This window comes from Triticum aestivum, chromosome 3A, assembly GCF_018294505.1.
Source record: "Triticum aestivum cultivar Chinese Spring chromosome 3A, IWGSC CS RefSeq v2.1, whole genome shotgun sequence".
Classification (NCBI taxonomy): Eukaryota; Viridiplantae; Streptophyta; class Magnoliopsida; order Poales; family Poaceae; genus Triticum; species Triticum aestivum.
The window spans coordinates 68,521,308-68,533,571 of NC_057800.1; positions in this window are offsets into that span (position 1 = coordinate 68,521,308).

Sequence of the window (12,264 nt, forward strand, 5' to 3'; positions counted from 1 at the left end):
GTGCCAAACTCTAAACCTTCAAATAAATATCCTGTTTTGTATGCTCGAATAGCTCATGTATCAACTAGGGCTGTCCGTATCTTCCATGTTAGGAGGGTTATTCTCAAGAGGAGTGGACTCCGCTCCTCACTCACGAGAAAGTGGCTGGTCACCGGGATGCCCAGTCCCATGCTTTATGCAAACTAAATCAAAATAATTGCAAACAAAACTCCCCCTAGGACTCTTGTTAGTTGGAGGCACTCGTTTTTTCGAGCAAGCCATGGATTGATGCTTGTTGGCGGAAGGGGGAGTATAAACTTTACCATTCTGTTTTGGAACCGCCTATAATGTGTGTAGCATGGAAGATATCGCCATCTCTTGGTTGTTATGTTGACAATGAAAGTATACCGCTCAAAATATTATTCATCTCTATTTCAAAACCGAGCTCTGGCACCTCTACAAATCCCTGCTTCCCTCTGCAAAGGGCCTATCTATTTACTTTTATGTTGAGTCATCATCTTCTTATTAAAAAGCACCAGTTGGAGACCACCGCTGTCATTTGCATTCATTACTGTTAGTTTACGTTGAGTATGACTTGACCGGATCTCTTTTGCCATGAATTACAATGTCTAGTCAGTCCTTGGTCTCTAAAGGTGCTCTGCATTTATGTTTTGCGGTCTCAAAAAGGGCTAGCGAGATACCATCTTGTTATATCATATTATGATTGTTTTGAGAAAGTGTTGTCATCCGAGATTTATTATTATTGCTCGCTAGTTGATTATGCCACTGATATGAGTAAACTTGAGACCTAAGTGTTATTGTGAATGTGGTTAGTTATAATCTTGGCTGAAAACTTGAATGCTGGCTTTACATATTTACAACAACAAGAGCAAACAGAGTTTGTAAAAGTTTTTCTTTATCACTTTCAGTTTGTCAACTGAATTGCTTGAGGACAAGCAAAGGTTTAAGCTTGGGGGAGTTCATACATCTCCGTTGTATCTACTTTTCCAAACACTTTTGTCCTTTTTTTGGACTCTAACTTGCATGATTTGAATGGAACTAACCCGGACTAACGCTGTTTTCAGTAGAATTACCATGGTGTTATTTATGTGCAGAAACAAAAGTTTTCGGAATGACCTGAAACTTCACGGAGCAACTTTTTGTAAAATATAAAAAGTACCTGCAAAAGATGAAGGCCAGGGGGCCCACCACCTGTCCACGAGGGTGGGGGCGTGCCCCCTACCTCATGGCCCCCCTGGAGCTCCTCCGACTCCAACTCCAACTCTATATATTGTGTTTCGGGGAGAAAAAAATCAGAGAGAAGAATTCATCGCGTTTTACAATACGGAGCTGCCGCCAAGCCCTGAAACCTCTCGGGAGGGCTGATCTGGAGTCCGTTCGGGGATCCGGAGAGGGGTATCCGTCGCCATCGTCATCATCAACCATCCTCCATCACTAATTTAATGATGCTCACTGCCGTGCGTGAGTAATTCCATCATAGGCTTGCTGGACGGTGATGGGTTGGATGGGATCTATCATGTAATCGAGTTAGTTTTGTTAGGGTTTGATCCCTAGTATCCACTATGTTCTGAGATTGATGTTGCTATGACTTTGCTATGCTTAATGCTTGTCACTAGGGCCCGAGTGCCATGATTTCAGATCTGAACTATTATGTTTTCATCAATATATGAGAGTTTTGGATCCTATCTTGCAAGTCTATAGTCACCTATTATGTGTTATGATTCGTTAACCCCGAAGTGACAATAATCGGGATACTTACTGGTGATGACCGTAGTTTGAGGAGTTCATGTATTCACTATGTGTTAATGCTTTGTTCCGGTACTCTATTAAAAGGAGGCCTTAATATCCCTTAGTTTCCGTAAGGACCCCGCTGCCACGGGAGGGTAGGACAAAAGATGTCATACAAGTTCTTTTCCATAAGCACATATGACTATATTCAGAATACATGCCTACATTACATTGATGAACTGGAGCTAGTTCTGTGTCACCCTAGGTTATGACTGTTACATGATGAACCGCATTCGGCATAATTCTCCATCACTGATCCATTGCCTACGAGCTTTCCATATATTGTTCTTCGCTTATTTACTTTTCCGTTGCTATTGCTATCATCACTACAAAATACCAAAAAGATTACTTTTACTATCACTACCTTTTGCTACCGTTACCACTACTATCATATTACTTTGCTACTAAACACTTTGCTGCAGATATTAAGTTTCCAGGTGTGGTCGAATTGACAACTCAGCTGCTAATACTTGAGAATATTCTTTAGCTCCCCTTGTGTCGAATCAATAAATTTGGGTTGAATACTCTACCCTCGAAAACTGTTGCGATCCCCTATACTTGTGGGTTATCACAAGCGTGCGTAGAGTTGTATCGGTGGTCGATAGAACTTGAGGGAATATTTGTTCTACCTTTAGCTCCTCATTGGGCTCAACACTCTTACTTATCGAAAGAGGCTACAATTGATCCCCTATACTTGTGGGTTATCTGGCCACTCTTGGCCCCCTTGGCCTTCTTCTTGGCCTTCTTCTCCGGCGCCTTATAGGGCATCGACACCAGCATCTTCGCTAGACGTGGGATGACCGGTTCTTTGGGCAGCGGAGCCAGACACTGGATCCGTTTCGCCCTCTCCATCCAGTCCTGAAAGGGGAATGATAAACTCAGACATCATCCTCGAAACAATTAAGTTGGAGATACATCAAAAATTACATACCTCGCTGGCGGGGTGTTTACAATTGTGACCACGGTCTGAATCTATGGTCGGTGGCTTCTCATTGCCCTTAAAAGCAACTTCCAGGCATCTTCGTGGGTGGTTTCGAAGAGCTTCACCAGGGTTTGATGCTTCTTTGGGTTAAAATCCCACAGAGGGCGACTTCTGCGCTGGCAGGGAAGAATCCGGCGAACTAGCATCACCTGGATTACATCGACTAGCTTGACATCCTTGGCTATCATGCTCTGGATGCTCATGTGCAACGCTATCAGCTCATTGGGCGAGCACCAGTCTGAACTCTTCTCGACCCAGGAGTCGAGTCACATGGGAGCACCAGAGCGGAATTCGGCAGCCGCGGCCTAGGTGGTGCCGTGGGGTTCTATGATGTAGAACCATTGTCTCTGCCACTCCTTTACTGTCTCCACAAAAGTGCCTTTCAGCCAGGAGACGTTGGGTAGCTTGCTCACCATGGCTCCTCTACACTCCACGTGCTGGCCGTCCACCACCTTCGGCTTCACGTTGAAGACTTTGAGCCACAACCCGAAGTGGGGTTGGATGCGGAGGAAGGCCTCACACACGACGACAAACGCTGAAATGTTGAGGAAGGAATTCGGGGACAGATCATGGAAATCTATCCCGTAATAATACATCATCCCACATACGAAAGGGTGGAGTGGAAACCCTAGCCCGCGGAAGAAATGGGGGATGAACACTACCCTCTCGGTGGGCTTCGGTGTGGGGACGATTGTCCCTCGGTCGGCAGGCGGTGAGCGATCTTCTTCGCCAAAAAATCCGGCCGCCCGAAGCTCAGTAATGTCCTCCTCCTTGATGGAGGAGACCATCCACTTGCCCTGGCCTCCGGATCCGGACAAGGTTGCTTGAGTGGAAAGGAGATGAGAACTTGGGCGCTAGAGCTCGAGATTGGAAAGGCGGAGACAGAGAGAGGGCGTGAGAGAGGAAGAGGGAATCCTTATCCCCTTATAAAGGCAGCGAATATTAAACGCCTCCTCGCTCGCCTTAAGATTCGCCTATTCCCAAGGGCTGTATAAACAACATGGTTGGGTTACCCATACCCGCATTGATGAGAATCCCGAGATAAGGGGACGATCTCTCCTTTGACAAGATGTGCCAATGGCAACCGCGTCTTGGGACGTGGGGCGTCGAAACATGAAAGCGGTTTGGAATTATGGCCGGTCAGACATAATATCGTGTTGCGAAAAAGTTGTCAGTGGATGGAACTCGTGTAAGAATATATTCTCTCTGCGGTTGTGTATGGTGTGTGTGACAGGTCCGGATACCATCATCGCATCCGAAGACTATCTTGAAGTTCGGATAGAAAGGAACCCGCCTTGCAATGCCGAAGACAATCTGCGCGCCGGAGTCCTCATCATTGAAGCCAAGTTTAGGGGCTACTGAGGGAGTCCAGTACTAAGGGGTCCTCGGGCATCCGACCTATTATCCATGGGCCGGACTAATGGCTGTGAAGACATGAAGTCCGAAGACTGTACCCATGTCTGGATTGGACTCTCCTTGGCATGGAAGGCAAGCTTGGCGACCGACTATGAAGATTCCTTCTTATGTAACCGACTCTATGTAACCCTAGACCCCCCCGGTGTCTATATAAACCGGAGGGGTTAGTCCGGAAAGGACATTCATTACCATAGTCATACAGGCTAGGCTTCTAGGGTTTAGCCATTACGATCTCGTGGTAGATCAACTCTTGTACTACTCATATTCATCAAGATCAATCAAGCAGGAAGTAGGGTATGACCTCCATAGAGAGGGCCCGAACCTGGGTAAACATCGTGTCCCCCGTCTCCTGTTACCATCGATCCTAGACGCACAGTTCGGGACCCCCTACCCGAGATCCGCCGGTTTTGACACCGACAGTCACAAGTCCGACGATCTTGCCACACTCACCGCCTTTTACCCCTACATCACCACACAGTTTGGTCATCCTATTCTTTCCTTACAAAATGACAACGGAAAAGAGTCCAACAACGTTGCCGTCCATAATCTCCTCGCTTCTCACGGCATCATTTTTTGCCTCACTTGCCCCTACATGTCACATTAGAATGGCCGCGCCGATCGCGTCATCCACACTCTTAATGAGTGTGTCCGCATGTTGCTTTTCCACTCCAACGTGCCTCCTCGGTTCTGGCCGGACGCTCTTGCCACCGCCAGGCTCCTCATTAACATCCGCTCGTGTCGTCCTCGCTGGAACTATGCTCCCCACCAGCTCCTCTTTGGTGCGGTTCCATCTTATGATGGCACATTTTTGGGTGTCTCTGTTATCCTAGCACCGCGTCGACCACCCCTCACAAGCTCGCTCCCTGGTCAGTTCCTTGCTTCCTTCTCGGTTACCCTCTGATACGTCTCCAACGTATCTATAATTTTTGATTGTTCCATGCTATTATATTATCTGTTTTGGATGTTTATGGGCTTTATTATACACTTTTATATCATTTTTGGGACTAACCTATTAACCCAGAGCCCAGTGTCAATTTCTGTTTTTTCCTTGTTTTAGAGTATCGCGGAAAAGGAAAGCAACCTGATAGACTTGGAGTGCACGTCAGGAAAGAAACGAGGGAGCCACGAGGTAGGGGGGCACGCCCACCCCCCTAGGGAGCGCCCTCCACCCTCGTGGGCCCCTCATGGCCCCCCTGACGTACTTCTTCTGCCTATATATCTCCATATACCCTAAAAACATCCGGGAGCAGAATAGATCGGGAGTTCCGCCGCCAGAAGCCTCCGTAGCCACCGAAAGCCAATCTAGACCCGTTCCGGCACCCTGCCAGAGGGGGCAATCCCTCTCCGGTGGCCATCTTCATCATCCCGGTGCTCTCCATGATGAGGAGGGAGTAGTTCTCCCTCGGGGCTGAGGGTATGTACCAGTAGCTATGTGTTTGATCTCTCTCTCTCGTGTTCTTGAGGTGATACGATCTTGATGTATCGCGAGCTTTGCTATTATAGTTGGATCTTATGATGTTTTCTTCCCCCTCTACTCTCTTGTAATGGATTGAGTTTCCCCTTTGAAGTTATCGTATCAGATTGAGTCCTTAAAGATTTGAGAACACTTGATGTATGTCTTGCCGTGCGTATCTGTGGTGACAATGGGATATCACGTGATTCACTTGATGTATGTTTTGGTGATCAACTTGCAGGTTCCGCCCATGAACCTATGCATAGCGGTTGGCACACGTTTTCATCGTGATTCTTTGGTAGAAACTATGGGGCACTCTTTGAGCTTCTATGTGTTGGTTGAATAGATGAATCTGAGATTGTGTGATGCATATCGTATAATCATACCCACGGATACTTGAGGTGACATTGGAGTATCTAGGTGACATTATGGTTTTGGTTGATTTGTGTCTTAAGGTGTTATTCTAGTACGAACTCTAGGGCTGTTTGTGACACTTATAGGAATAGCCCAACGGATTGATTGGAAAGAATAACTTTGAGGTGGTTTCGTACCCTACCATAATCTCTTCGTTCATTCTCCGCTATTAGTGACTTTGGAGTGACTCTTTGTTGCATGTTGATGGATAGTTATGTGATCCAATTATGTTATTATTGTTGAGAGGACTTGCACTAGCGAAAGTATGAACCCTAGGCCTTGTTTCAACGCATTGCAATACTGTTTACGCTCACTTTTATCATTAGTTACCTTGCTGTTTTTATATTTTCAGATTACAAAAACCTTTATCTACCATCCATATACCACTTGTATCACCATCTGTTCGTCGAATTAGTGCACCTATACAATTTACCATTGTATTGAGTGTGTTGGGGACACAAGAGACTCTTTGTTATTTGGTTGCAGAGTTGCTTGAGAGAGACCATCTTCATCCTACGCCTCCTATGGATTGATAATCCTTAGGTCATCCACTTGAGGGAAATTTGCTACTGTCCTACAAACCTCTGCACTTGGAGGCCCAACAACATTACAAGAAGAAGGTTGTGTAGTAGACATCACCCTCCCAACACCAAAGGTTACTGGTGCTATGATCCAGTGTCCCACCGCGTTTATACATCGTGGCACGTGTACTTTGATGAGATGGTGTTCCCGTTTCTGCAGGTATCGTCCTCCTTGGTTCCTCCCGGGGCACGGCTCGCCCCTGCCACCACCTATGGCGAGCCGCACTCCTCTCCAAGCCGAGCACTGGGCCCGGCCCTGCCTGCGCTTCCGGCCCGGCCGCCCCCTCCCGCGAAGCTTCGGGTGTGGCGCGACCTCTGGCGCCCCCTCGGGTGAGGCCGTCCCCATGGGCGCCCCCGCCGCTGCGGCCCCCTCGGGTGCTCCCGTGAGCGCCCCCATCGCCGCGGCCTCCGGCGCAACCGCGGGTACCCCCTCGGAGTCATTGGAAACCGGCTCGACCTCCTCCTCGTCGGTCCCCCCTCTGCTCCACCGGTTGTGGTTGCATCCCTCACCGGTGTGGTTACTAAGACTTGGACTGGGAAGTTGCGTCCTAGCACGCACTACACCTCCGACGAGTACACGTGTGCCATGTCTACCTCGGCCCCATCTCCGCTACCCACCTCCGCCCGCGCAGCCCTTCGGGATTTGAACTGGCTTGGTGCGATGCATGAGGAGTTCGACGCCCTGCAGCGCAACCGTACGTGGCAGCTTGTCCCGTGGCCTCCCCGTGCCAATGTTATCACTGGCAAGTGGATTTTTCGCCACAAGACTCGCCCTGACGGTTCCCTAGAGCGCTACAAGGCACATTGGGTGGTGCTCGGTTTCCGCCAGTGCGCCGGCGTGGACTTCACCGACACCTTCGCCCCGGTTGTCAAACCGGGCACGATTCACGCTGTCCTCCAACTTGCTGTCTCTCGCGCCTGACCAGTTCCCCAGCTTGATGTGTCCAATGCTTTCTTGCATGGCCATCTCGACGGGCAGGTGTTTTGTCAGCAGCCTACTGGTTTCATCGACACCGACTATCCAGACCACTTGTGCTTGCTCTCCCGTTCTCTTTACGGGTTGAAGCAGGCGCCTCGGGCCTGGTACCAGCGGATCGTGGCCTTCCTTCAGCAGCAGGGGTTCCGGTCCACATGGTCTGATGCCTCCCTGTTTGTTTATCACCAGGGCGCCGCTATCGCGTACCTTCTCCTGTACGCCGATGACATCATCCTGACTATGTCCTCGCCAACGCTACTTCAGCAGATTACAGCTCGCCTTGGCACCGAGTTCACCCTCAAGGACTTGGGGGCTCTCCACTACTTCCTCGGCATCGAGGTTGTTCATCGTGCCACTGGCTTCTTCCTGCACCAGCAGAAGTATGCCCATGAGCTTCTGGAGTGAGCCAGCATGCTTAACTGCAAGCCTGCTTCCCCGCCTGTCGACACAAAGGCTAAGGTGTCCGCTGTCGAGGGCTCTCCAGCGTCCGACGCTCCGTTCTACCGCTCCATCGTCGGTGCTCTTCAGTACCTCACACTGACGCGTCCGGATATCCAATATGTTGTCCAGTAGGTGTGCCTCCACATGCACGCTCCTCGTGACACCCATTGGGCTCTGGTGAAACGTCTTCTTCGGTATATACGTGGAATGATGGCCACGGGTCTCACCCTGACGGCATCACCTGACACCAGCCTCGTCGCCTATTCCGACGCCGGCTGGGCTGGGTGTCCTGACACTCGGCGCTCCACTTTAGGCTACTGCGTCTACCTCGGGCCCGCTCTGATTTCGTGGTCGTCTAAACTGTTGGAGATCGTTGCAGAAATTAAAATTTTCTACGCATCACCAAGATCAATCTATGGAGAGAATAGCAACGAGAGAGAGGGGAGTGCATCTTCATACCCTTGAAGATCGCGATGCGGAAGCGTTGCAAGAACGCGGTTGGAGGAGTCGTACACGCAGCGATTCAGATCACGGTCGATTCCGATCTAAGCGCCGAACAACGGCGCCTCCGCCTTCAACACATGTGCAGCCCGGTGACATCTCCCGTGCCTTAATCCAGCAAGGAGGAGGGAGAGGTTGGTGAAGAAAACTCCAGCAGCAACATGATGGTGTGGTGGTGGTGGAGCTGCGCGGTTTCCAGCAGGGCTTCGCCAAGCACTACGGAGAACGAGGATGTGGAGAGCTAGGGCTGCGCTTAGAGAGAGAGAGACTCGTGTCTTTGGCAGCCCCAAAACCCCCACTATTTATAGGAGGAGAGGAGGAGGGTGTGCCCCCTCTAGGGTTCCCACCCCTATGGGGCGGTAGCCCTAGATGGGATGGAGGGGGCGGCCAAGAGGGTGAGAGAGGGGGGGCGCCCTAGGGTGGGCCTTAGGCCCATCTGCGCCTAGGGTTTCCCCTTCCCACTCCTAGCTGCGCCTTGGGCCCTGGTGGGAGGCGCATCAGCCCACTCAGGGGCTGGTCCCTTCCCACTCTTGGCCCATGCAAGCCTCCGGGGCTGGTGGCCCCTCCTGGTGGACCCTCAGAACCTTCGGTGGTCCCGGTACATTACCGGTGATGCCCGAAACACTTCCGGTGGTCCCGGTACATTACCGGTGATGCCCGAAACACTTCCGGTGGTCAAAACCTCACTTCATATATATTATTCTTTACCTCTGGACCATTCCGGAACTCCTCGTAACATCCGGAACTCCGAACAACATTCGGTAACCACGTACAAACTTTCCCTATAACCCTAGTGTCATGGAACCATAAGTGTGTAGACCCTACGGGTTCGGGAGGCATGCAGACATGACCGAGACATCTCTCTGGTCAATAACCAACAGCGGGATCTGGATACCCATGTTGGCTCCTACATGTTCCACGATGATCTTATCGGATGAACCACGATGTTGAGGATTCAATCAATCTCGTATACAATTCCCTTCGTCTACCGGTATGATACTTGCCCAAGATTCGATCGTCGGTATTCCTATACCTTGTTCAATCTCGTTACCAGCAAGTCTCTTTTTCTCGATCCGTAACGCATCATCCCGTGATCAACTCCTTGATCACATTAAGCTCATTATGATGATGTCCTACCGAGTGGGCCCAGAGATACCTCTCCATCACACGGAGCGACAAATCCCAGTCTCGATTCGTACCAACCCAACAGACACTTTCGGAGATACCCGTAGTGCACCTTTATAGCCACCCAATTACGTTGTGACGTTCGTCACACCCAAAGCATACCTACGGTATTCGGGAGTTGCACAATCCCATGGTCTAAGGAAATGATACTTGACATTAGAAAAGCTTTAGCAGACGAACTACACGATCTTGTGCTATGCTTAGGATTGGGTCTTGTCCATCACATCATTCTCCTAATGATGTGATCCCGTTATCAATGACATCCAATGTCCATGGTCAGGAAACCGTAACCATCTATTGATCAACGAGCTAGTCAACTAGAGGCTCATTAGGGACATGTTGTGGTCTATGTATTCACACATTTATTACGATTTCCGGATAACACAATTGTAGCATGAACAATAGACAATTATCATGTACAAGGAAATATAATAATAACCATTTTATTATTGCCTCTAGGGCATATTTCCAACAGTCTCCCACTTGCACTAGAGTCAATAATCTAGTTACACTGTGATAAATCGAACACCCATAGAGTTCTGGTGTTGATCATGTTTTGATCATGGAAGAGGTTTAGTCAACGGATCTGCGACATTCAGGTCCGTATGCACTTTAAAAATATCTATGTCTCCATCTTGAACATTTTCACAAATGGAGTTGAAGCGACGCTTGATATGCCTGGTCTTCTTGTGAAACCTGGGCTCCTTGGCAAGGGCAATGGCTCCAGTGTTGTCACAAAAGAGAGTCATCGAGCCCGACGCATTGGGAATAACTCCTTCATCCAGATTGCTTCATGTGCTGCCTTTGAGGCTGCCATGTACTCCGCTTCACATGTAGATCCCGCCACGACGCTGTGCTTGCAACTGCACCAGCTGACAGCCCCACCATTCAAAATATACATGTATCCAGTTTGTGACTTGGAGTCATCCAGATCTGTGTCGAAGCTAGCATCAACGTAACCCTTTATGACAAGCTCTTCGTCACCTCCATAAACGCGAAACATATCCTTAGTCCTTTTTAGGTACTTCAGGATGTTCTTGACCGTTGTCCAATGTTCCATGCCGGGATAATTTGGTACCTTCCTACCAAACTTACGGCAAGGTTCACATCAGGTCTGGTACACAACATGGCATACATAATAGACCCTATGGCCGAGGCATAGGGGATGACACTCATCTTTTCTCTATCTTCTGCCGTGGTCGGGCATTGAGCCGTGCTCAATCTCACACCTTGAAAGAACCCCTTCTTGGACTGATCCATATTGAACTTCTTCAATGTCTTGTCAAGGTATGTGCTTTGTGAAATACCAATGAGGCGTCTCGATCTATCTCTATAGATCTTGATGCCCAATATGTAAGCAGCTTCTCCATGGTCCTTCATTGAAAAACACTTATTCAAGTAGGCCTTTATGCTTTCCAAGAATTCTATATCATTTCCCATCAATATTATGTCATCCACATATAATATGAGAAATGCCACAGAGCTCCCACTCACTTTCTTGTAAACACAGGCTTCTCCATAAGTCTGTGTAAACCCAAACGCTTTGATCATCTCATCAAAGTGAATGTTCCAACTCCGAGATGCTTGCACCAGCCCATAGATTGAGCACTGGAGCTTGCACACCTTGTCAGCATTCTTAGGATCGACAAAATCTTTCGGCTGCATCATATACAATTCTTCCTTAAGGAAACCATTAAGGAACGCCGTTTTGACGTCCATCTGCCATATCTCATAATCATAGAATGTGGCAATTGCTAACATGATTCGGACGGACTTCAGCTTCGCTACGGGTGAGAAGGTCTCATCATAGTCAACCCCTTGAACTTGTCGGTAACCCTTAGCAACAAGTCGAGCCTTATAGATGGTCACATTACCATCCGTGTCTGTCTTCTTCTTAAAGATCCATTTATCTTCTATGGCTCGCCGATCATCGGGCAAGTCAGTCAAAGTCCACACTTTGTTTTCATACATGGATCCTATCTCGGACTTCATGGCTTCAAGCCATTTGTTGGAATCTGGGCCCGCCATCGCTTCTTCATAGTTCGGAGGTTCACCGTTGTCTAACAACATGATTTCCAGGACAGGGTTGCCATACCACTCTGGTGTGGAACGTGTCCTCATGGACCTACGAAGTTCAGTAGTACCTTGATACGGAGTTTCATGATCATTATCATTAACTCCCTTTCTAATCCGTGCAGGCACCACAGAAACATTTTCTTGAGCTGCGCTACTTTTCGGTTCAAGAGGCAATACCTCATCAAGTTCTAGTTTTCTCCCACTTACTTCTTTCAAGAGAAACTCTTTCTCTAGAAAGGATCTATTCTTGGCAACAAAGATCTTGCCTTCGAATCTGAGGTAGAAGGTATACCCAATAGTTTCCTTAGGGTATCCTATGAAGACGCATTTTTCCAACTTGGGTTCGAGCTTTTCAGGTTGAAGTTTCTTGACATAAGCATCGCATCCCCAAACTTTCAGAAACAACAACTTAGGTTTCTTCCAAACCATAATTCATACGGTGTCGTCTCAA